The following is a 27,662-nucleotide window of genomic DNA, read 5'->3' as shown; positions in this document are numbered from 1 at the left end:
TCACGGTCAGTTTCTAAGTTAGAGAGTTTTATTATGGAGAACGGACTTCTTGATAGAGTGGAGAGCAATGCCAACGTCCATAGATGGTCTGAGCAAACTCAGTTAGAAAAGGGAGATAGTATAGCTGCGGGATATATGTCGGAGCTGTCAGGATATACTCGCATCAGTGTCACGCAGAATAATCTCCAAGAACTTAAGGAGATTTGGGATCAATGGGGCAACGAAACTAAACAGTTATTCTACGGTAATTACGGAGATTTACCTTACTTGTTCGATGTTCAAATAGATGAGCACTTGTTCCGAGCCCTCGTTCAGTTTTGGAATCCAACAGTCAGATTGCTTTACTTTTGGGAGGTAGACTTGGTGCCTCTGGTAGAGGATCTACTTCGCCTTATTACGTTGTCCCGTGTTCCGAGTTGATAGAATCTATTCTCGAGCTGCTAATGTCCCTACCTTTTGGAAGAAGTTGATGACTATTACAGGGATGAGTGAGCAGTGGATTACGGCCAGAATTAAAGAGAAGGGTGAGTGCAAGTGCATTTCATGGGACGCTTTGAAGGGTCTGATTTTGACGCATCCCGGTGAAACAAAAAGGGTAGTTGTTTTTGCCTTAAGTTTGTACGGATTGATGGTGTTCCCTAGGGCTTTGGGATATGTGGATGAGGCAACCACGGATCTTTTCCATAGACTCAGTAAGAGGGTCACTTCTGTTACTGCAATTTTGGCAGAGACATTCAGGTCCTTAGGCACATGTAGAAAAGCTGGTGCAGGCAGGTTTGTTGGTTGTGCACAATTGCTTCTATCTTAGTTCTATAGTCATTTTCGGTTGATAGATAAGGTCGTTTGTCGGGTTTTCTTCAAGGATTACTCACCGCTGAAGGACATAGTCGCTTCAACTAGGAGAGTTGATGTTCCAGAGGAGAATTGGATGGCACTACTTCAAAATCTTCAGTTGAAAGATGTTGAGTGGAGAGCTCTGTGGATGATTCCTGGCGAGATTCTTTACCGTTGCTGCAGTTTCGATTGGGTCCCTTTATTGGGAATTTGGGGTGCCATTGGTTATGCCCCCTTGCTCGTGTTAAGGCAATTCAGTTTGAGGCAGTTCGTGCCAGCAACTCATGGGCTAACTCAAAGTGAGTTTGCATACAGAGGAGCCGGTTACAAGAAAAGGGTCGGTGAGATCTCTAGTGCTTGGAACAAGACGTGTCAGTTGAAAGAAGTAGCTATTGGCCTTGCTACGACTCCAGAATATGTTGAATGGAGAGGTAGAAGGATTAATGATAATATTCCTAAGCCAAATATGGAAGGAGCTCGATCGATGGAGGAATATCTGCAAGTGATGCCCTTGGAGTTAAAAATTATGAAGCAAGAATTTGAGAGGAAAAATCTGGAGCTCAAGAAAAGGATAGCAAAGCTTGAAGAAGAAAAGATGTACTTGAGTTTAGATATTGATGTCCAAAAGATGGAGGTCGAAAAAGAAAGAAAGGAAAAGAGGAAGATTGAAGAGGATAGAGATGACTTGAAGGAACACTACAAAAAGGCACAAGTATCCTTGAGAAGAGCGAAAATAGGAGGGTCTTCAGATCAGTTGCAGAAAGAGGTCTAAAAAAGAAAGGCTAGAGCTGAGTACTGGGAGAAGAAGTTTCAGGAGATGCAATCGCGGAATTTGGCATTAGAAGAAGAGAATAAAGGGTTGAAGTCTAAAGTAACTGAGCTTGGAAGATCCCTTCGTTGGCATCGCAACCATGATTCTACGGTCGAGTTAAAAGAGCTAAAGAGTAAAGTTGAAGATTTGGAAGCAGCATTGCAGGAAGGTAAACTTCAGATCGAGCAACTCGAGACGCAAAGTGATTATTTAAAGGGAGAGCTTCATCAGTCTAGAGGGCAGATTAGAGAAAGGGATCATGTCATAGAAGAAGCCATAGCTCAGATTCGAGAGGTTGCTGAATATATGCAAGACTTGGCTGTACGAGCCGATGAATTGAGTATGATGTGTTGGTCATCGTCAGACATAGGAAGAGAGTTAGCCCTTTTATTAGATAGAGTTAAAACTTTGGGTATGAGGGCGAAAGCGTACTTGTAATCTATTTATATGTAAATATATATTTTTTCTAAATAAAGTTTTCTAAATGAGATTGAATCGAGATTGATGCCTTTGTTGCATTCATACATTTGCATTACATCATATCATATGCATTTAAGGTTATAGAAAGACCCTAATTAGTTAAAGTTTCTTTAGGTAGAAAAGAAAAACTGGAAATCACACATCCTTACGGCACTCGCACTAAAACTAAGAACATGGATCAAAGGTTTGAGCAGTTGCAAAAGGATATGCGAGACCGATTGCAAGAGCGATTAGCTAAAATGCAGAATGAGATGAGGGAGCAAATGATGGAAGCTCAGAGGAATATAATGGCCGAAATGGCTCAGTTACTGAGGGCCACTGATAAAGGAAAGGTTCCTATGGCCATCGCTGAAGAGGAAAATGAGGGTCCTCCTCCAGGTTTTACACCGCAGCATGTGTCTTTGCAAACCGAGGCACCTCCTAGAAGGCCATCTACTACTGTGAGGCCTCAGCATGGGCCAATTGATGCTGGTATCCATGTGAATTTTTCGGTTGGTTTAGGGCTTAATATGGGTGACAATCTTACTAATCCTCTTATTCTCGATCTAGATATGGTGGAAAAGGAGGATTTGAAGGCCGAAGCTGCAAGGCAATTGGATGAACGCTGCAGATGGTTAGAAGAAAAGTTCAAGGCTTTGGAAGGCACTGGCAATAATCATGGGGTTGATGCCAAGGACTTAAGTCTGGTCCCAAACCTAGTGTTACCTCACAAATTCAAAATGCCAGAATTTGAAAAATACAATGGCTCTACTTGCCCAGAGGCCCACATCACAATGTTTTGCAGAAGAATGACGGGGTATGTAAACAATGATCAGCTGTTGATCCATTGTTTTCAAGATAGTTTGATAGGAGCAGCAGCCAGATGGTACAATCAGTTGAGCCGGGCTAGAATAAGTTCATGGAGGGATCTTGCACAAGCCTTCATGCAACAGTACAATCATGTAACAGACATGACCCCTGACAGGATTACCCTGCAAAACATGGAGAAGAAGCCTAATGAGAATTTTAGGCAATATGCACAGAGGTGGAGAGAGGTAGCGATGCGGTTCAACCACCATCTGTTAGAGAAGGAGACCACTATGTTATTTATTAATACTCAAAGCCCCATTTATTACTCATATGATTGGAAGCACTACTAAAAGTTTTGCGGACATAGTTATGGCAGGAGAGATGATAGAGAATGCCATAAGAGGGGGAAGAATTGAGGGGGAAGTAGCCAAAAGATCAGCCCCAAGAAGAAAAGACAACGAGGTAAACAATACAAGTGATTTTAATTCAAAAGCAGTCACAGTTAGCTAGCCCAAAATAGCCACAGTTGGCTAGCCCAAAGTAGCCACAGTTGGGCAACAAGGCTCTCAAAAGCAGGAATCTAACACTAGGCATGAGAGGATGCAATTTACGCCTATACCTGTGACGTATAGGGAGCTCTATCAAAATCTATATGATGCGCATGCTATAGCCCCTTTCCATTTAAAACCATTACAACCTCCGTATCCTAAATGGTATGATGCAAATGCCAGATGTGAGTATCATGCTGGAATATTAGGGCACTCAATCGAGAATTGTACTGGATTCAAGAAAGCCGTAGAGAGGTTGATCAAGAATGGGGTTTTGAAATTTGAGAGTACCGCAAATACTGAGAATCCTTTGCCGAACCATGACAATCAGGGAGTAAATGCCATTGGTGAAGCCGGTGAAAAAAGGGAAAATGAAAATGTTAATGAGATAAGGATGCCTATGAGGGTAATCTGGGAGGAGATGATGAAGAGAGGTATGTTGACCTCTAAAAACATGAAAGAAAGAACGTGGGACTATGGTGAGTGCCGTGAAGATTGCGAGGAATTCAAAGCCTTGGTGCAAGGCTTCATAGACAACAAAGAGCTACAGGTTTATGAAGGTAGCTCTAGTGAAAAGCAAGTATATGTGCTGGAACAGCAAAGAACCAGCAGACCAAGGATCATTATCTCCCTGCCAGGGAATAATGAAATGGGGACACCAGCACGCCCAAGGTTATTATCCATACACCTACTCCTTTCTCTTACAAGGATAGCAAAAAAGTACCATGGAGTTATGACTGTAGCGTGACGATGCCGGGAGAAGGAAACATAGCCAGTGCATCTAAAGATGTACGAGATGAAGGTTTCACGAGGAGTGGGAAGCGTTATGATATGGGGGACGTCAGAGTGGAGCCCACAAAACCCAAGAATGTTGAAATTAAGAAAAAGAGTGAAGTACCTGTTAACAAGCCAGTGAGGGAGGAGGAAGCTAAGGAATTTTAAAGTTCCTTAAGCATAGTAAATACTGATGTGGTCGAAAGCGATTCGTAAGCAACCAAAGACGCATATCGGTTTTAGCCTTACTGCTAAGCTCTGAAGTGCATCGAGAAGCGTTGTTGAAGGTACTCAACAAGACATATGTCATTCATGATATATCTGTCAATAAGTTGGACTGGTTGATAAATAACATCAATGCTGATAATTTCATCTACTTCAATGATGATGAAATTCTACCTGGGGGCATAGGGTCAACTAAGGCTTTGCACATCACCACTCGTTGCAAAGGATACACGCTTCCAAGTGTACTCGTTGAGAATGGGTCTGCTTTGAACGTCTTTCCATTATCTACATTGAACAGATTACCCATCGACAGTTCACACATGAAGACGTGTCATAATGTGGTAAGAGCCTTTGACGGAACTGAAAGGAAAGTAATGGGACGAATTAACATCCCTCTGGAGATTGGACCAAATACATATGAAGTTGACTTCCTAGTAATGGATATCAAGCCCTCCTATAATTGTTTGTTGGGGAGGCCATGGATACACTCAGTAGGAGCGGTGCCTTCTTCACTGCACCAAAAATTAAAGTTGGTGACAGATGGACACTTAATAACCATCAATGCAGAGGAGGACATCATAGCAGCTGTCACCAGTAATGCCCCTTATGTGGAGACAAATGAAGAGGCTATCGAGTGTTCTTTTCGTTCCTTGGAAATTGTTAATGCTACCTTCATTTCGGAGGGAAGCGAGGTGCCGCTTCTCAAAATATCTAGAGCAACAAGGATGGCCCTACAAATATTGATGGGGAAAGGAGCATTGCCAGGAAAAGGACTAGGAAAACAGTTGCAAGGAGGGATTCAAGTCCCAAAATTGATAGAGAAGAAGGATCGTTTTGGTTTGGGTTTAAGCCAGACCATAAACAAAAGAGACAGGAGATGGAAAAGCGTCAAGCAAGAAGGAAGGCGCGTTTGAACGGAGGAGAAGTAGAGTGGGAACTGATGACATTCCCACCTATATCCAAAACCTTTAAGTCAGGAGGGTTGCTGGCAGAAGAGAGTCATCAGATCAATGTTGTACATAGTGAGTGGTTTGGACAAGAAAACCTCGAGGGTATTCACCCTTACGAACCGGGGAGCTCTCTAAACAATTGGACTGCGGCTGATCTTCCTGTAGTCTTTAAAAATTTTTCAGAGTAATTCTCGAAACATGTTTATTACTCTAGGGCCTAGGAGTAGTAAGATTACATTTGTGAAAATAGGCTTATGTTCATCTATTATTATTCAAATAAAGCATAACTTTTACCAATTTAAAAGAGTATTGTCTCATTTTTATCAACCAATATTTCTTTAAATTCTAACAACTTTTATTCTTTTATTCATAGCACATAAACGATCATTCTTAAATTCATTCATTCTTTGTATATTCTTTCATACCCCTCACAGGTCTCTAGATATCAATGACATGAGCGTTAATACTGCCACTCCTGATTTCTCTTGTGAGTAAGACATGTGTTTAGAGGAACCTCAGGATTTTGAAGATGTTCAAGATTGTGACATATCTCTCGATCTAGTAAGAATGGTAAAACAGGAGGAGAAACAAATCATGCTACATGAAAAAGAGGCAATAGAGAATATAGCCTTAAAAGAAGGGAAGGAGGTGAAAATTGGAACACTAATCGCTAATGACACAAGGCATAGCTTGATTGAGTTGCTTCAGGAATTCAAGGATATCTTTGCATGGTCTTATCAGGATATGCCCAGATTAAGTACTGACATTGTAGTACATCGTCTTCCGATAAGACAGGAATGTAAACCGGTCCAACAGAAGTTGCGAAGGATGCGGCCAGACATTGTCCTAAAAATAAAGATGAGGTCAAGAAGCAGTTTGATGTAGGATTTTTGCAGGAAGTGAAGTACTCTGAATGCGTAGCTAATATTGTACCTGTCCCTAAGAAAGACGGGAAGGTACGAATGTGCATTGATTATAGAGATCTAAACAAAGTAAGCCCAAAGGATAATTTTCCTCTGCCACACATCGACACTTTAGTAGACAACACAGTGGGATATTTGTTGTTCTCCTTCATGGACGGCTTCTCAGGATACAATCAGATAAAGATGCATCAAGAGGATATGGATAAAACTACTTTCATAACATTGTGGGGCACCTTTTGGTATAAAGTAATGTCGTTTGGGTTAAGGAACGCAGGGGCAACATACCAACGAGCCATGGTAAACTTGTTTCACGACATGATGCATAAGGATATTGAGGTATACGTTGATGATATGATTGCCAAGTCGCGAACAGAAAAAGAACACATTGAGGTCTTGAGAAGATTGTTCTTAAGGTTGAAGAAATTTCAGTTGAAGCTCAATCCAGCAAAGTGCACCTTTAGAGCCAGATCGGGGAAGCTATTAGGCTTCGTAGTCAGTAAAAAGGGAATTGAAGTTGACTCAGACAAGGTCAGAGCCATACGAGAGTTGCCTCCACCACGTACTTAAAAAGAAGTTCGAGGATTCCTAGGAAGGTTGAATTACATTGCTCGGTTCATTTCACAATTGACTGAGAAATGTGATCCTATATTTCGTCTCCTCAGAAAGCACAATCAAAGTACTTGGGATGAAGAATGCCAGAATGCTTTTGAGAAAGTCAACAGTATTTGTTAAATGCTCCAGTGTTATCTCCGCCTAGTCCAGATAAACCGTTAATACTATACTTGTCAGTGTTCAACAATTCTATGGGATGTGTGCTTGGTCAGCATGACGAGTCAGGGAAAAAGGAAAAGGCAATTTATTATCTCAGTAAGAAATTCACTGACTGTGAAATGAGATATTAGCCAATCGAAAAGTTGTTCTGTGCGTTGATTTGGACCACATGGAGATTAAGACAGTACATGCTATACCATACAACTTGGCTCATCTCAAAATTAGATCCATTAAAATACATGATGGAATCAACGGCTCTAAATGGAAGAATGGCGAGATGACAAATTTTGCTTTCAGAGTTCGATATAGTCTATGTAAGTCAGAAGGCTATCAAAGGAAGTGCGGTGGCAGACTTCTTGGCTAGTAGAGCTTTGGAGGATTACGAGCCATTGAATTTTGATTTTCCAAATGAGGAGCTAATGTGTATAGCAGCAACTGAAGATTCTCCATGGAAGCTAAATTTTGATGGGGCTTCTAATGCAGTCGGAAATGGAATTGGGGCAGTCTTGGTATCCCTGAATGGCGACCATTACCCGTTCACGTGCAAGTTGAATTTTGACTGTACAAATAATAAGGCTGAATACGAAGCATGCATCATAGGGCTCCAAGCAGCCATAGAAAGAGGCATAAAAACCCTAGACGTATATGGAGATTCTGCGTTGGTAATCTATCAGCTAAGAGGTGAATGGGAGACAAGAGACCCTAAGTTGATCAATTATCGAATCGTAGTTTTGGGGTTACTAAGAGAGTTCGATGACATCACCTTCAACTATCTCCCACGAGATGAAAATCAGATGGCAGATGCTTTAGCAACCTTGGCTTCAATGATTAAGGCAAACAAAGAGGAAGAGATAAGACCAATTCAAATGAGTGTCTATGAATTTCCAGCTAGCTGTTGTAACCTTGAAGAGGAAGAAAAGGATGACAATCATTGGTATCAGGATATATTGGGATATGTAAGAGATCGTAAATATCCAGCACAGGCATCCGAAAATGACAAACGAACCTTGAGAAGATTAGCTTCTGACTATGTTTTGGACGGGGATGTTCTGTACAAGAGAAGGAAAGACCAAGTACTTTTGAGATGTGCCGATGCTGTGAAAGCCAAGCTAATTCTAGAAGAGGTCCATGAAGGTGTATGTGGTACGCATGCAAATGGGTTCACGATGGCAAGATAAATCATGAGGTTTGGCTATTACTGGGCCACTATGGAAGGAGACTGTATCAATTATGCCAAAAAATGCCATAAGTGTCAGATTTATGGGGACAAAATTCATGTATCACCCTCACCTTTACATGTCATGACGTCTCCATGGCCATTTTCCATGTGGGGCAAGGATGTCATCGGACTAATATCGCCGAAAGCTTCGAATGGACATCGGTTTATTTTCGTAGTTATTGACTACTTTACAAAATGGGTAGAGGCTGCTTTTTACGCAAATGTTACTAAGTCAGCTGTAAGTCGATTTTTGAATAAGGAAATCATTTGTCAGTATGGAATGCCTGAGAGGATCATATCCGACAATGCATTGAATTTGAACAACAAAACGATAGCAGAGGTTTGCGACCAGTTCAAAATCAAGCATCACAACTCTTCTCCCTATCGTCCAAAGATGAATGGGGCAGTGGAGGCTGCCAATAAGAACATTAAGAAAATAGTGGGAAAGATGACTGAGACTTATAGGGATTAGCATGAAAAGCTACCGTTTGCACTCTTGGCTTATCGAACATCTGTTAGAACTTCTACTGGGGCAACTCCGTTCTCGTTAGTTTACGGGATGGAAGTAATTTTACCTATTGAAGTGGAAATACCTTCCGAATTTTAACAGAGATAAGGTTAGATGAAGCTGAATGGGTTTAGTCTCGATATGACCAGCTAAACTTGATTGAGGAAAAGAGGCTGAAGGCTATCCAACATGGTCAGATGTACCAGAAGCGTATGATGCGAGCTTATGATAAAAAAGTTTGTCCAAGGGAATTCCATGAGGGGGACCTTGTGCTAAAGAAAATCCTTCCCATTCAGAAGGACTTTAGAGGAAAATGGATGCCAATTTGGGAGGGGCCATACGTCGTGAAGAAGGCTTTTTCTGGTGGTGCATTGATTTTGATAGAAATGGATGGAAAGAGCCTACCCAATCCGGTGAACTCAGACTCAGTCAAAAATTACTTTGTCTAAAAGAGAAAAGAATCCAAGGTGAAAACCCGCAAAGGGCGCCTTGAATTTTGAAAAAAAAAATAAAAAATAAAAAAATGGAGAGGCCAAGGTGAAAACCCACAAAGGGCACCTTGTGACCAAAGGGATTTTGAGTTGAAAACCCGAAAGGGCAGCTCAAATTTTGAAGGGCATACAGCAACCTTGCTATATTTGACTTGACAGGGAGTGAGGCACAGTGTACATTGGGGCATCAACAAAGTACTTTGGATCTTTTAAACACATGTCGAAATCAAGAAAGGCTTCGGGGAACTAATGTATAGATGCTCAAGCGGCGATATTTAGAGCATCTGATTTTTATCCTGTTTGCTATCTTTAGATTCTATTTCTTCTTAAAGATATGCTATCAGACTTATTTCCTTTGTACTGTTAACAATTCGAATCCAATTATTCTCAAAGATTTACTCATCTCCCAATATTTTTAAAGTATGTTGCATTGAAATAATGATAGATGAACTAAAATATTTTCACAAACAAAGTTTTGCACATTACTTTGGAATTTCTAGATAATACAAGAAACTAAAACAAGATAATTGTTCGAGAAATTCACGTAAATAAGGAATGAAGGAACTCGAGGGATTTATTTCTTCCAGTTCAAAAAGAAATGGATGATTCAATTCTTACAGACATCCTCAGTAGATCATAGCATTGGAGGAAGGCCTACAAGCTGAGTAAGAATAAAGTTTTGAGAAAGAGAAACGAAGGAATAAATAATGACACCTGAGATAGGGGTCATATTCACAGCACTTTGCATCATAACATGTTAAGGGCATTCGACTCATTTCAATCATAGCATACTTAGGCATAGGCACATACTCATCTTACAGGTCATGAAGATCAAAGATTTCAACATGGCAGCCCTATGCTTATGGGAAATAAATTGAAGACAGCAGATCTAGACTTCAGACATTTATGTTGAAGCAGATCCAAGATGATTTGGTATTCTTGTGTTTACAATAAACAAATCGAGGACATAGCAGATTTGACTCTCAGACGTTCTCAAAGATAGCAGACCTAACCTTCAGATGTTTATACTGAAGCAGATCCAAGATGATTTAGTATTCTTGTGTTTACAAGGAACAAATCGAGGACATAGCAGATTTGACTCTCAGACGTTCTCAAATATAACAGATCTAACCTTCAGATGTTTATGCTGAAGCAGATCCAAGATGATTTGGTATTCTTGTGTTTACAAGGAACAAATTGAGGACATTGTAGATATGACTCTCAAATGTTCTCAAACAGACTCAAGATGATTTGGCATCCTTGTGCTTACAAGGAACAAATCGAGGATATTGCAGATATGACTCTCAAATGTTCTCAAACAGACTCAAGATGATTTGGCATCCTTGTGCTTACAAGGAACAAATCGAGGACGTAGCAGATATGACTCTCGAATGTTCTCAAAACAGACTCAAACTGATTTGGTATCCCCACAAATCGAAGAAGCAGATTCGACATCTCTATGATCGGCGGGGAACAGATCAAAGATATCAACATAGTAGTCATAAAATTGAATTCCATTATTTGATAAAGCCGGTCAAATTGGGTCTTTCTATGAGTCTTTGCTTGATTCCTATTACACAGCAATAAGCAAAGAGGGGCAGCTGTAATAACCCAAATTTGACCGGGCCTTGAAACCCAAAACCAAAATTAAAATAAATAAATGTTTATTTGTTAAACAGTCCCTTTACAGCCTAAAAGTTAAAACCTACTATCGGTAGCCCAAATACCCTTTAAACTATCACTTAACCCGTTTACACCCTTGACCCATTACAATTACAACCTTAGCCCAAATATACCCGAAGCCCAGACCTAAACTGGACCCGAATAACAGAGGCACAAAAACCCAAAATTATCAGCTAGGGTTTTCAACCCTAGCTCTTTCCCCTCGCGCCGCAACAGTTTCTGGAAGCTTCAGGGAGCGTCGATGCAACTCCCCAGATCGAGGCCATCAATGCATACTAACGCGCCATCAATGCGTCCGTCCCTCTCGTGACCGTCCAGCACCACAAGCTCAGGCCTCCCCTCTAGCCTTGGTACCACCGTTAACGCTGAGATCATTGGGATACCTGCAAGAAAAGGAAACACAGCAGATACGAAGAGCAAGAAAAGGAAACTAAAAGAATCTCAGCAGATCGCGGTCAAAGACACAAAACATAGAAAGAAATCGAAGATTTCTTTCCCAGTTTTTTGTAATAAACAACGGCTATAAAAAGCCTTTGTAACCCTTGTAACGATTACGCATACAGAAATAAAAAAGAGAATACAAGCAGTTTCAAAGAAAAGGTGATTTAACTGTTTTTTATTTTAGAACATATGCATGTATGTACATAATTTTAGCAAAAAATAGTAACTTTTAAAAAAGGGGGAAGAGATTACCTGTGGAAGGACGAGGATTTTAACCCTCAGACCACCGTACAGGACAGCGCGTGAGTGCGTGAGGAGACCCTTGGACGGAGGCTCAGCAGCTCCGGGATCGGCCCCCGAATCCTTTTCCAGAAGATTTTTTTTTTCTAAAACAGATGTTAAAATGATTTTTAGGGGCAGAGTTTGACTTATATAGTCTATTTAAAACGGTGTCGTTTTACAACTATAGGATCCGCGCGTTGACCCGATTACCCGGGGAGGATCCGCGCATTTTTGAGAATTGGGTTAATTACCCAATTGGTCCTCTCGCAATTTTTATACTTTTAATTTTATTTTATTTATTTTTTTAAATTTGGTATTAATATTTTAATTCTATTTCAATTCGACCCTCCTAATGAGTTACAATCGTATTAGGGGAAACGGTGACGTTTTGGGGAATAGGCTATTTGCCCAGTGCCCCCTCTGATTTTGTGGGTGTTTCAAATTAGACCTTAATTCAGTTTTAGCTTTTTAAATTTGCCCCAAAATTTTACAAAACTTTAAATTTAGTCCTAATTTTTCATTTCTATATATTTTTATATTAATATTTGATTTATTTTAGTTTTACTTTTATACATTAAAATTATTAAAAGTGCTATTTTTATATATATTACTATTATATATTATTTTCCTCAAATTATTATTATTTTATTTTCACATATGTTATATATTTATTAATTATATATATATATATATATATATATATATTGTTTTATATGTTATTTTATATTATATCTATTATATTTCTTATATATTTATATTACATTTTATATAATATTTTTTTATTTTTTTATGTTATGTATATCATGTATCGCCAATTATATTTTTATGATTACATTATATATATTATTATTATTAAATCATATTTTTAACCTACACTATATATATATTTTTATTAATTATTTATTTATTTACTATATATTATTTCTTTTTAAACTAATATTGTTATATTATGAAATCTCTTACATACTCCTAAACCCATATATTATCATATAATTATTATTCTTTTATTCTTGATATTATATTATCTATTAAATACTATTTTAAAATGGTTATGAAATGTCTTGTTTTTAATTGTATGTATATTTTGTTAGCAATCAATTACTTTTTTATATATATTAGTTCTTCTATATGATTTATATTGTATGTATCATGTATGTGTTAAGTTTATTTTTATTATAATTATATGCAAATTGACACTATATTTCTTCTATTTGTATATCATACATTATTTGATTATGTTTTTTATATCATGCATCATTTAAATATTATTTCGTATGTTTATATACTTTGTTTATTCGTTTTCAATACATGTTATATATATCTTTGTTTGCATTTTTTGCTTTATATGTATTATTCTTTTATCGTAGTATTCATTTTTTATCTACCTAGTACAATAATATATTATTATGATTTATAATGTAATACAATTCTTCACACATCTTTAAAAAGACAAGGCTCCAAAATTTTCAAAAAAATATAAAGGCAATGCTTGATGTTTGGAAATTTCGAAAAAGTAGTGCCCTAACTTATTGGTTACAACTTTTCTCGTTAAGTTCGAATAGTCAAGTACCCTTCTAAGTTTTTAAAGGTTTTCAAAATATAAGTAACTATCTTGGAATTGCAAAGTGATATGTCCTAACTTACTGGATGTAGCATTAATTTGCTGTTTCGAGATAGGGATTTCTAAAAGGCTAACTTATAGCCAATGCTTTGATACAAGTGAACCCAAATTTTCAAATACTTTAAAGAGGATCACATCTTAAGATTTTTTTTTAATTTCTGACATTAAAAACATTTTGATAATCAATTAGGTACCAATTTTTTGGGCGTTACGAGGGTGCTAACCCTTCCTCGTACGTAACCGACTCCCGAACCCATTCTTTTGATTTCGTGAACCAAAACCAATGATTTTAAAACAAATGTTTTAAAGGTGATCCAATCACACCTAAAAAGATTGGTGGTGACTCATGTCTTTCGTTCTTTTTAAAGTCGATTCCCATTTTCAAAACCTCGATTTAAAAATGGTTTCGACAAAATCCTTACCATTTTTAGGGCTAATGCCTCTATTTATCTTTTGGCATTGTCCTTATATATTAATAGTGTATCAAATAATTTAGGGTTATATTATTAATGAATTTTTCTACTACACAAACAAAGACACTTGTCTGTATGGTAAAAATAAAAAAATGATTATTAAGAAAAATAGGCAAGTGGTAGTATTTTAATATGAATTATGAGTTAAAATATTTCATATGCAATATATCAAATACTAACTTTTTATAATTCATTTAATTTTGGTTTGATTTAAAAACTATAATACTATTTATCTATAATATATAATAATTTATGGGGCATATTTGATGCATTGTTGGTGCATAAATCCCATGCACCATTAGTGAATAAGAATATGAGGAGAGCTTATAAAAAATATAAATAAATTTATTTAAATATAATTAAAAAATTAATTATAAAGAAACCCTAAAACCCTACAACTTAAACATGAGATCTTAAACAAAATTACTCCTATGTATCGCTGATCGTAAAGGTCTTAGAAACAAGCTAAAAAAATTAATTAAGCCATTTTAAAATTTAAAATTATTTAAAAATCATAAAAAATTTATTTAAAAATTTATAAATTTATAAAATTATAAAATTTTATTAAAAATAACAAGACCGACCCATTAAAATCTAATGGTTATAAGAATTTAAAAAATTGACCCTACTCTTTTATAGGATCGATATTGCTATTTTTAATAAAAATTTAAATTTTATAATTTTTTATGAATTTTTTAATATTTTGTTTATAATTTTAATAACTTTTAAAATTTAAAATGATTTAATTGAATTTTTTAAATTGTTACTAAGGGCTTTATTTTTTTACTCTTTAGCCTTATTAGTTAAAAATTTCTAATTTATTTCGATAAAGGAGTAAGGGTCAAATTGAATAAATATGTAAAGATTGAGAACTAAATTTATTATTATATCTTATATATAAACACCATATTTTGGCAGAGGGGTTGTTCTGCTCACTTAACTAACTTACAAGAGCTAATCTACACTTTTTTAAATAAAGAAGTTAAAATGCAATCTAAGGAATAATAAGGGGGTTGTGAACATTGGTAATTTTTAGAATTAGGACCAAATTAATAGAATATGTAAATTAATCAAAGATTTCATAAGGTTTAATTCCTATTGGTGTTTAGATTTTTCATCATTATCAATCGTTACCTTTGCCAAGAATTGGCAACTGCATTTGTTCCAATGATTAGACCTCGTATTTTCGTAATGTCATCACTTCACAATAATTTTAAGTTTAATTAATCAGTTTTTTGATATTCTCAAATCTTTCATAAACTTTCCAAAATCATGATATCAACCGTTAATTTGTGTTTAAATATCGTTTGAAGGATCGGATCTAGGTGAATCAGATCAAAATTGAGTGTGAGGAATATCGATCGGACCCGTGGTGAAAGGTGTGTGTTATTTACCAAGCGAATCGTTAATTTGTTTGATTTCCATAAAATAAAAATTAGTTAATTTGTTATAATGATTCAATTTTGACATAAAATTCATTTATTTAACAAATGAACCATTGAAATTATCACTGAACAATATTAATAAGTGTTGAAACCATTTTTTGAAAAAATGGTCGACTTTTATTTTAAAACGAAAAATAGGAGTCACCACTAATCCTTTTTTTTTTTAGGTGTGATTAGGTCACCTCGTGATCGTTTTAATAAAATGTTTGGTTTATTAAAACAACAAATGTTTTTGGTCTACGAAGTTCAAAAAATAAATTTGGGATTCGGTTACGCACGAGGAAGGATTAGCACCCTCGTAACGCCCAAAATTGACACCTAGTTGATTAATTAATGTCTTAATGTTAAAAGTTGAAAATCCGAAAAGAATTTAAAATACGATCCCTCTTTATATTAATGTGTTTACCCGAAAATCATTTGAATAGATAAAGAAAAGTATGTTAAAGACATTTTCATCTTGAGGCAACAAAATGCCACATCCCGTAAGTTAGGACACGACACTTCAAAAACTCGAGACTAAGTTAGCCTTGGTTTTTTTTTATTCGAAATCTCATGTATTCAATTTTAAAAAGGATATTTGGTTATTTGAATTCAACAAGAAAAATCGAAACCCCGTAAGTTAGGGCACGACTTTCTCGAATTTCCAAATACAGAGCATTGCCTTACTTTGAATTTTTTTTTTAATAATTATCAAACGTAAGTTTAAAACGATATGAACTTCTTTGAAATGTAGTACAAAGACAACCGATTATATTTAAACATGGTGCATGGGGTAATAATAATGCAATAATTTAAAACAATTATACAAGTCGAGTATATATGGTAAATAAATAAATGTTATAATAATACTAATGTATTATAATAGTCATAGTAATATTAACAAACAAATTGCAATAATAATGAAACATATAAACATGAATAAGCAAAGATGAATAAAATGAATAATAGTGATGACAATAATAACAAAGTAATAAATGAGTATAAATATAAATATAAGGAAAAGAGTTTATAGAATATTGGAAGTAAAGAACCAAATTAAAATATAAATAAAATTTAAGGTGCAATTTATAACAAGACATATAAATAAAATACATAAATAAATAATAATAAAATAATAATAATAACAACGAGACAAAAAGGAGAAAAAATAAAAGGAAAAAAACAAATAAATGTATAAATATAAATAAACAAATAAATACAAAGAAAAATAAATTATGCAGGACTAAATTAGAATTTGAGCAAAATTTTAGGTAAAAATTATAACAAAATGAAATAAATTGAGTAGTAAAACAACACAAAGGATCACTTCAAAATGCGCAAAAAAACCAAGGATTAGTAGGGAAAATATCCCAAAAACCTGCGCTATTTCCTTTGATAAGTCGAAGGACCGAATTGAAATAGAGATAAAATTACATGGTAAAAATTTAAAAAACAAAGAAATAGAAATAGGACTTGATTTTAAACACAATTAAAAATAGAGGGACTAAAGAAACAAATGGACCCTATTCTTATCAAAACATGCAGGTCTGAATCGGGTCGGGCGGATTCGGGTCATCAAGCCATCAGATACGACGCCGTTTTAAGTATCCCTCCTTTAAAATGGTTTAGGACCACATTGAAATCCACTTAAAAAGCGGAAGGACCATTTGCGAAAATATACCCAAGTAAAAAGGGGCACACGGCCTGGGCACACGCCCATGTGGTTAGGCCGTGTGGTATATTGATTTTTCACCATTTTTAAGTCATTTTCACATGTTTTTGACATACGACTGTGCTTGAAACCCGTGTCCTTCACACGACCAAGACGCACAGCCGTGTCTTATACACGTGTACTATCCTGACTTCACATTTAAAGATGCAGGGGACACACGGCCTATCAACATGCCCATGTGCAAGCCGTGTGTCTCACACGGTCTGATCACATGCCCGTGTGACATGCCATGTGGACTCAAAATGAACCTTATAGTTCAAATTTACTAACCCTACAAACCTTGAATAATAAATAATTTAAATACAGTCTTTCAACCAATCCAGAACATGATAAAACATACCTAATACTCATTAAAACCATTAATACAATAATCTAACACATGTATTCAATAACCATTAAACAAAGTAACTTCAAAATTTATACATAAATACCATTCAAATCAATTCAAAATGGACTACATTATAACACACACAGTACATTTATTAACTATCTATTAACATTCTTCACCAACATCACTTATAAACAAAATAAGTTCAAAAACAACCTAGGTACATGCCATTTCTCAAGATAAGTTACATCACCAAGTATTTGAGTTCGGGAGTTGGCTTGGATGCTGAGACGCTAGTTTCTACAGTCCCTAACCTGCGCACAGAAACAAACCGTACGCTGAGTATACACTCAGCGGTATTTCTATAAACCATCACTTAAACAAATATTAACACCAAAATGCATCGAGCTATTTAATTCAAATCCGATGGCACTAGTTATATTCAAGTTCTTTTTCAATAAAACGTTCAGTTCAATGATGCCAGTTACTAACAGTCAATTTTTAGTACAGTGGCACAGTCATTCAATAATTCAGTACATTAATTTACCCCTATTAACATAACTCGGACTCTGACAGATACATGGATCCAACCCACACACCAGGATAGAATACAGTGTTTCATCGGCCGGAGCCGGAATATACTATAACGGTAACAGTAACAGTAACAGTAATAGTAGCGGTACACAGAGTACCTCATCAGAACAAATCTGGAACAGTAACAGCAATAATAAGGCGACACTTATAGTGTCTCATTGACACAAAGTCGGAATATCCCTGAACACTTCCAATCCTATGGTATGCCAACTATATCTATCTAGCCCGACACTGTTAATAGGGTATTCAAATAATTTCATTTTAATATAGAAACAATAATAGTTTCCATCACATCATTCATCATGCATATTGTCGAAACCATTTTTTAAAGTTTGAAAAACGGGGATCGACTTTAAAACAAGGTATGGAGTCGCCACCGATCTTTTTTGAGGTGTAATCGGATCACCTTGAGATTGATCATTTTAATAAAATATTTTGACTTATTAAAACAATAATTTTAGGTTTACGAAATTTGAGGAAAAAGGTTCGGGTGTCGGTTATGCACGAGGAAGGGTTAGCACCCTCGTAACACCCAAAATTGGTACCAATTGACTATTTAATGTCCTATCGTTGAAAATTTAGAAAAACATTGAAATACGATCCCTTTAAAAAATATGTGAACAAATCGAGTTGGATTTTAAGATTTACTCGTTCCAAAGGAATAAAATATCACATCCAGCACGTTAGGACACGATATTTTAAGCCTCCAAAAACTGAGATCATCTCACACAACAAAATTAAAGAAAGGGTACTCGGTTATTTGGTCCAACGATAAACTGAAACCCAACACGTTAGGGCACGATCTTTTGAATTTCCAGACATAGAACATTGCCTTGTTTTGAAGTTTAGAAAACACAAACGAAATTTTAAAGGGATATTTAATTATTTGAACGAACGGAAAATTGAAACCCAACACGTTAGGGCACAATTTCTCGAATTTCCAAACATCAAACATCTCTTTTGTTTTATAAAGCCGGCTCAAAACGCGTCAATTTGATTTGAAATAAATTGGAAGTTTTGGATCAACAAATTGAAAATTTCAATTATAGTGTGACACTCACAAAAATTTCAATTATACAAATGAGGGACGATATATGAAAATAAATAAAAAAAACAAATTAAACATACACAACAGCAATAAACTCACATCATACATTATGCAAATGTTTACATTGACATTCAAGAACTTATGTATCGAAGAAACGATTTTCAAAGAAATACAGAACCTATTAACACAAATAAAATGCCACAGATTTTAAAACGATGATAAACATGTTTGAAATCAACGATGCGAAATCAAATAAGAAATTTGAAATTATAATACATACAACAATTTAAAATTAATTTACATAAAATTTCATGACAAATAATAAATGTGAAAGTTTGAAATGGAAAAAAGATAAATAACATATGGAGTAATAATATACAAACAAATCTTAAAATAAGTATTATATGAAAAGAAATTTAAATTTAGTAATATATAAATGAATTTTAACACAAATATTATAAGGTAAAATAATATACAAAACAATATATATGAAATGGAAAAACTTAATATTAAATAAAGTATATGAAAATATTATTAATATATGAAAGTGTTTGAAATAAACAAATATATGTATATATATAGAGAGGTACAAAATAAATTTCATATAAATCTCTAAAGTATAAAATTATATAAGAGAAATCAATAAATTATATAACAAATCAATGTAAAAATATACAAAAGAAAATAAAAAACTTAGTAATATGTAATTAATTAAAACAATACAAGATACCATGTTAAAACAATATATATATATTTTTAAAAATACTAAACTTAATTGAAAGAAAAGTAAAATTAAAAGGGTAATCTATAAACAAAACAAATCATTTAAACCAAAATTGAGGGCCAAAATAAAATGCGTTCAAATATTCAAGAATTAAAACTGTAAATAACCTAAACCCCAAAACGCTGTGTAAGCACGGATTGAATTAGAATAGCGTGGACTAAATTACAATAATACAAAAGCTTCAGGGAAAATTTAATAAAACAAGTAAAATGCAAACAAGAGCTAATTAAAAACTGGCGCAAATGGGTAGGACTGGCCGTGAAAATTACCCATTTAAGGTAAAATGCGCAGACCCAAATCAAATGCGCGTGTTTTCTATTCCCACCCCCAATGCTATTTTATTTCTTTACTTAAAACAGATTTTTATATTTAAAAAAAAACAATTTGATTAAAGGTTTTAAAAAAGGAAAAAAAAGGTTCCTTCATTCTCTGTTAGGGCTTCACTCGCATGTCCCAAAGGCTGCCGCAGCACCAATGCCACTTTCGGTGGCCAACGATACCAAGAAATAGGTCTTTCGACCCCGATCCAAGGCTGTTTTCTGGTAAGCCTTCCTCTTTCCTCTTTTATACTTGTTTTTATTGTAGATTCGAATAAAAAAGGAAAAAAAAACAAAAAAAAAACAATGATAAACCACCTTTGATCTGTAATCTTCTCACTGATTCTTGTTGATTTCTATATATTTGTTTGATTTTCAATCCGTGTTCTATTCCTCTGAACCAAAAAAGGGAAACAAAAAAAGTTCCCAATTACAATAAAAAATTGAAGGCTTTATTGCAGAATACAACAGTTTCTTCCATTTTCTTGCTTCAATATCGCAGGTTGTGGAGTCGAGGAAGAGTGCATGATCGTAGGGCGTGGACGTGCGAGCTAGGGGTCGTGTGTGGGTGTGCTGACGTGCGTGGGGCGCCGAACGTGGGGGGTTGCGGTGCAAGGGAAAGAAGGGAACCTAGGTTTTCTGAATTTGGGCCTTCTGTCACTGGGCTATTTTAACATAATTGGGCTGGGTTTTTCTTTTTGGGTTTATTATTTGTAAATGAACTTTTAATTCTGTTCTAATTTATTTGTTTGATTTTGGTCTCTATTTGGCCCGGGCAAAATTCGGGTCTTACACATATTAACTGATTAAAAATAGCAATTACATTTATTAAATTATTAAGTATGGTTTATAGAAATACAAAGCGATAATTCTTTGACTTATTCCTCGCTCATTTTCTCTTTCCCCTTCTTTGACGATGTTTCTGGCACTATGTTAGCTACGAGAAATTAAACAATTTAAAAATTATCAATATACTATATCACATTACACATTTCAATTTCTACATAATTTTTGCTTAAATTTCAATTTAATCCTATCACCATAACCATTCTTTCTCTTCAAAATAAATCTTATATTTTCATTCAATTACCACTTTAAACCATTCCAACTCTTAAATTTTACAGCATAAAACATTAATTATAGAATCCTCTCAATTCAATCCTTACTATTACAAAACTTATATTTTCTTTTACAATTTTAATCCTTTTCCACTTCTAATTTGAATTTTCATCAAATTAACACTTAATTCTTCCATTTATTCAACTTAAACAACATCTAAAAATTTAATAACTTTCTAAATTTCAACATAACTCAAATAGTATTTCTTCCTAGGATTTCATAGACACCAAAATTATAAGAAAAGAGATTAAATTGACTTACCACTTAAAGCTTGAACCTTAAAATCCAAATTTCCTTTTCTTTTCTTTCCTTTTCTTTCCTTCAATTTTCGTTACTTCTCTATTTTGTTCTTTCTTTTATTTCTTTATTCTTTTTATTATTTCTTTTATTCTACTTTATATTATTATATTATATTTTTAATTATAATTATTATTTCTTAAATAATAAGCAAATAAATATGTATACAAACATTTGTACCAATTAAAATAATACATATGTATTTATAATAACCACACACTTGTCACATAATGCTTATTTGCTAATTTAGTTCCTTGACTTTTCTTTATTCTACAATTAAACTTTTATACTATATTCAATCTAGTCCTTTCATTTAGTTAGCCTTAATTCAAGCTAATTCACTTAACCATAGTCTAATTAACTACACTACTAGCTTCATAAATATTTCTAATAAATATTTACGAATTCATTTTGCAGAAATTAGGACCTGAAAATTCAAATTTTCGATACCCGTAAATTTTGTGTCATTACAAATCTAAATCTAGGATATATAAAAAATGAATGAAAAGGAAAAAGAAAAAAGTAGATCACGAAGGAAAGCCTCAATTTTCGTTGTATTCCCGACCCTCGTCGGAACCCGAATGGGTTCTATGACGTTTAGGTCACCGGAGGTTTTTGACGACGACGACGGAAGAACAGCTAAAGGTAAAAATATTTGTTATTTATTAATATTTATTTCAAACAAAAAATAAAATAAAAGAAACACCTTTTTGAAACTTTTGTTCTTTTCTGATTTCTCTATTTTTTTATATTTTTTTGTCTGTAAAAAATACAATCGGGTCTTGGGGCTTTTGTAGCAAAAAATACAAGTGATTTGATTTTTTGCTTGCTATTTGGTTTATCTCTGCTTTTGTTGTTTCTTGCCACTCCTGTCTTGTTCTATTGCTTTGTAGGTATCAGGGAGGAAGTCAACGAAGCAGAGGTTACCATTTTGGTGCAAGATACCAAGAATGGTGGTCTTCGGTCGTCGAGCGTGCTGATTTAGCATGTGAAGGCAGCGGCGCACAAGGAAAGAGGGGCTAGGGTTTCTGTTTTGAAAATCATTTTGGGTCATTATTGGCTTTGGGCTAGTGTAATTGGGTTAGTGTAGTTGGGCTGAGGATTTTTGTAAGGGACTTAAACTATTATTATTATTTGGTTTTAATGTGTTTGGGCCTCGAGCAAATTTGGCCCATTACAATAAGTATACGGTCGGACTAAGAATCCTAGGACGGTTATCGTGGTCACTCAGATGTATGTACGCACTTTCCAAGCGTTGCATTTGACTAGTGTGATGCACTTGCTAATGCTAGTTCCCTACGATCTGGTTTGGATCGTGGTGGAAGCTAGTGGCATCAGCAACAAAACGGTGTCGCTTATTGCGAAATTGGGTTTGAAAGCTATCCACCTCGGATTCAATCAACGGATGCCAAATTCCTGGGAAGAACGACATAAATTAGAGTCTAAGATGCATCTTCGTACTTTAAGAATTATTAGAGAGAAGAAATTGGATGGAATTGTTATGTTTGCCAATGATAGCAATATGCTTAGTATGGAACTTTTTGATGAGATCCAAAATGTGAAATGGTTCAGGGCTGTTTCAATTGGAATACTTACTCATTCGGTTAATCCTGATGAGATGGCGGATCATAAAAATGATGAAGAGGAGAATCTTAGAATGCCTGTTCAAGGCCCTACTTGTAACGCCTCCGATATGTTAGCAGGATGGCATACTATACATTGCCATTTGCTGGGAAAAATGTGGTTTATATTGATGATCGGGCAACTGTGCTGCCCAGGAAGTTGGAGTGGTCAGGATTTGTTTTGAATTCTAGGTTGCTTTGGAATGATAGTAGTGATAAGCCGAAATGGATTAAGGATATTGATATGTTGAATGGTGTTATTAAGAGTCCCCTGGGTTTGGTTAGTGACACTTCGGTGGTGGAGCCACTTGGAAACTGCAGTCGTCAAGTAGAATTGTAAAATAAATCTAAAATAAAACTTAATGAACTAGGATCTATCATTTCAAATCATCAAGAATAAATCAGAATAAAACTCAATTAAGCCCTTTTAAAATTTAAAAATTATTTAAAAAATCATAAAAAATTATTAAAAAAGTTATAAAATTATTAAAAAATTATTAAAAAATAATAATGCCGACTGTCGAAACCATTTTTTAAAGGGTTTGAAAAACGGGGTTCGACTTTTTGAAAAATGAAAATGAGAGTCGCCACCAACCTTTTTAGTTGTGATTGGATCACCTTTATAAAACATTTTGGTCTACGAAATGCAAGAAAACAGGTCGGGAGTCGGTTACGCACAAGGAAGGATTAGCACCCTCGTAACGCCCAAAATTGGTACCGAATTGATTATTTATTGTCCTAATGTCGAAAATTTGAAAAGATTTTAAAACTTGAATAATTTAAAGTTGAAACTTGAGATTCCTTTGTTTCGAAAGTATACAAACATCACATCCAGCATGTTAGGACACGATGTTTTAAATCCTCGTAACTAAAATTATCTCATGATTTTGAAAATTTATTAAAAAGATATTTGGTTATTTTAGTCAAACGAAAAAATCGCAACCCAGCTTGTTAGGGCACTATTTTCCGAATTTCTAAACACCAAACATTGCCTTATTTAAAAAAAAAAACTTTTTCAATTAAATGAAATATATTTTTTAAAACAATGAATAATATAGAATTTAATAAAAAATTTGATATAATACTAAAATTATTAAAAATAAAATATAAAAGAGAATTAAAAAAATCAAGGAGATAGGGATTAAATAAAAGAAGGTTGAAAACGAAGATGAACAAAGAATAAATAAGAACAAACCGTAGAAAATAAGAACGCAAGAGGGAGAGAAATTTAAGTGAATGCTCTCAAGAATTCTTATTGCTTCCCAAAACTCAAGTGAAGTCCAGTTGTTTTACAATGAGGGGAGAGGCCTCTATTTATAGTTGAGCCCCCCCAAATCTAACGGTACAGATCAATTACATCAATGGTTAAGATTAAAGGATATATACAAATTAAATCTCCAAGATTACAAAATCATATCTTCTAAGATTGTATATCATATCTAAGATTGCAATCATATCTAAGATTGTATCATATCTAAGATTACATATCACATCTAAGATTGCATATCATTGAAGATTATATTTCCATATGAGTCAAACTTGTAGATGGACCTTAAATCTTTTCAAGTAATGGGCCATTCCGATTGGGCCAAATTATATTTGTAATTCTGGACTGAACTTGGACTTCGTTTTTTTTGGGGGGGTTTATTATTTTTGGATTATTTCTGGGCCCGGGCAAAATTGAGTGTCTACAGCTGCCCCTCCTTGCTCATTGCTGTGTAACAGGAATAAAGCAAAGACTATAAAAAGACCAATTTTGCCCGGTCTTGCCGAGTCTTGAGTTATTAATCTCCTTTAAATGACCTCTTGATGGCTTCAATCTGCTTCTTGCAAACTCATGACTGTCATGTTGATATCTTCGATCTGCTCTCCATCGAACACAGAGACGCCAAATCTGCTTCTTCAATTTATTCCCTGACAATACAGAGATGCCAAATCATCTTAGATTTGCTTCAGCGTAAACATGCGAAAGCCAAATCAGCTATGTCTTCGATTTGCTCCTTGTAAGTACAAGGATACCAAACCATCTTGGATCTGCTTCAGTCTAATCATCTGAAGGTTAGATCTGCTATATGTCTATCCTCTGTCGAATATGGAGACGCCAAACTTTGATTTGTTCTCTGACAATACAGAGATGCCAAATCATCTTAGACTTGCTTCAATGTAAACACGTGAAAGCCAAATCAGCTATGTCTTCGATTTGTTCCTTGTAAGCACAAGGATGCCAAACCATCTTGGATCTTGCTTCAGTATAAACATCTGAAGGCCATATCTGCTATGTGTCTGCCCTCTGTCGAATATGGAGACGCCAAACTTCGATTTGTTCTCTGACAATACAGAGATGCCAAATCATCTTAGACTTGCTTCAACATAAACACGTGAAAACCAAATCAGCTATGTCTTCGATTTGTTCCTTGTAAGCACAAGGATGCCAAACCATCTTGGATCTTGCTTCAGTATAAACATCTAAAGGCTAGATCTGCTATGTGTCTGCCCTCCGTCGAATATGGAGACGCCAAACTTCGATTTGTTCTCTAATAATACAGAGATGCCAAATCATCTTAGACTTGCTTCAACGTAAACACGTGAAAGCCAAATCAGCTATGTCTTCAATTCGTTCATTGTAAGCACAAGGATGCCAAACCATCTTGGATCTTACTTCAGTATAAACATCTGAAAGCCAAATCTGTTATGCTTTAACCTGTTACCCTACTGCTTAGGGGGTTAAGGCGCATCTTCAATCTGCTCCACTACTGCTTAGGGAGATAAGATCCGCAATTTTGACCTGTTACCCTATTGCTTAGGGGATTAAGGCGAGTCGTCGTTGATCTATTTCACTACTGCTTAGGGAGATAAGATCTGTAATTTTAGCCTGTTACCCTACTACTTAGGGGGTTAAGGCGAGTCTTCGATCTGCTCCACTACTGCTTAGGGAGATAAGATCTACAAATTTAACCTGTTACCCTACTGCTTAGGGGATTAAGGCGCTGAATTTTGTAATTTTCAATCAATCTTGCTACATTGTCCACTGGGGAATCCACTTGTAGAATTGATTTCCTGGAATTTATGCTTATGCCAAATAATTAAGATGCCATGATCGAAATGAGTCAAATGCTTCTAATTAGACATATTATGATGCAAAATGTTTATGAAAATAACTCCTATTTCTGACGTCATCACTTATTCATCTATCGAGCTTTCCACCTCGTTCTTCTCGACATATCAATCATACTCTGCTCCTATGCCTCGAATCTTCTCCATCAATTTGGTCTACCGTACCATTCCCCGAATGTTACGACCCATTGAGGATGTTAATGAAATGATCCTTTTTTAAGATCAATATTGCTTAAAACGTCCAACCACCTTTTGGACTGAAGAAGAAAATCTCTCGAGTATCTCCAACCCATACATATGAGAATTCCTTAAACAATTGTCTTGTTTCAGTTTCTTGTATTATCTAGAAATTTTCAGAATAATATGCAAAACTTCGTTTGTGAAGATATTTTAGTTCATTTATCATTATTTCAGTGCAACATGCTTTATGAATAATGAGAGACAAATAAATGGATCCTGAGGATAATTAGATTTGGACAAATTATTGGAAGGAATGCGAAAAGATTAACCTGAAAACATATCTTTGTGAAGAAAAAGAATCCAAAGATAGTAAATAGGACAGAAATCAGATGCCCCAGATATCGCCGCTTGAGCGTCTATACACCAGCTCCATGAAGACTTTCTTGAATTCAACATGTGTTTAAAAGATCCAAAGTAATTTTTTGATGCCTCGATATGTAACATACTTCACTTCTCGTCGAATCCGGAATAGCAAAGTTACTGCATGACTTTCCAAATTTGAGCTGCCCTTTCGGGTTTTCAACTCAAAACCCCTTTGGTCTCAAGGCGCCTTTTGCGGGTTTTCACCTTGGCCTCTCCATTTTTATTTTTTTCTTTTTTTTTCTTTTTTCTTTTTTTCTTTTTTCTTTTTTTCTTTTTTCTTTTTTTCTCTTTTTCTTTTCTTTTTCCTTTTTTTTTGAAATAGAAGTCCCAAAGTGCCCTTTGCGGGTTTTCACCTTGGCTTCCCTTCTCCTTCAGACAAAGTACTCCTTGACCGAGTCCGAATTCACTGGATTAGATAAATTCTTCCTACCCATTTCTTATCAAAATCAATGCACCTCTAGAGAAAGCCCTCTTCGCAACATATGGCCCTTCCCAATTCAGCATCCTTTTGCATGAGAAGGATCTCTTTCAGCACAAGGTTTCCTTTATGAAATCTTTTTGGACGAACCTTCTTTGTCATAAGTCTGTGTCATCCATTCTTGGTACATTTGCTTAGGATGAATACTTTCAAGTTAAGTTTACTAGAGGTATTCAATTCTTGACTTCATCAAAGCTTAGAGGAAAAATCTTGATTCATAAACCAATGAAAGGGATTGCCCCAACAACAGTCCTGGTTGTTGTTTGTCAAACCCTACAAAAAAATGGTTCAATGATTCTCAGCAGACAAGAATGAAGTTGCTGACTTTATCCTTCAACCTAGAAAGCTGAGGTACAAAGATTACTCCCGGAGCATACAT

General features: G+C 35.1%; 1 long non-coding RNA gene and 1 pseudogene across 1 annotated transcript; both read left to right on the top strand.

Moving 5' to 3' along the window:
• Window positions 1–20,006: 20,006 nt before the first annotated feature.
• On the top strand, window positions 20,007–20,883 carry LOC108469146 (uncharacterized). The gene is made up of 2 exons (XR_001869044.2): window positions 20,007–20,275; window positions 20,553–20,883. It is a non-coding gene; the product is annotated as an uncharacterized LOC108469146 (long non-coding RNA).
• A 1,164-nt stretch (window positions 20,884–22,047) lies between these two features.
• On the top strand, window positions 22,048–23,428 carry LOC108468455 (probable beta-1,4-xylosyltransferase IRX14H; annotated as a pseudogene).
• Window positions 23,429–27,662: the final 4,234 nt, after the last annotated feature.

The sequence above is a fragment of the Gossypium arboreum genome, chromosome 8 (genome assembly GCF_025698485.1).
Source record: "Gossypium arboreum isolate Shixiya-1 chromosome 8, ASM2569848v2, whole genome shotgun sequence".
Lineage (NCBI taxonomy): Eukaryota > Viridiplantae > Streptophyta > Magnoliopsida > Malvales > Malvaceae > Gossypium > Gossypium arboreum.
Note: the sequence above shows the minus strand (reverse complement) of the source record. Positions and strands in the feature narration are given on the sequence as shown.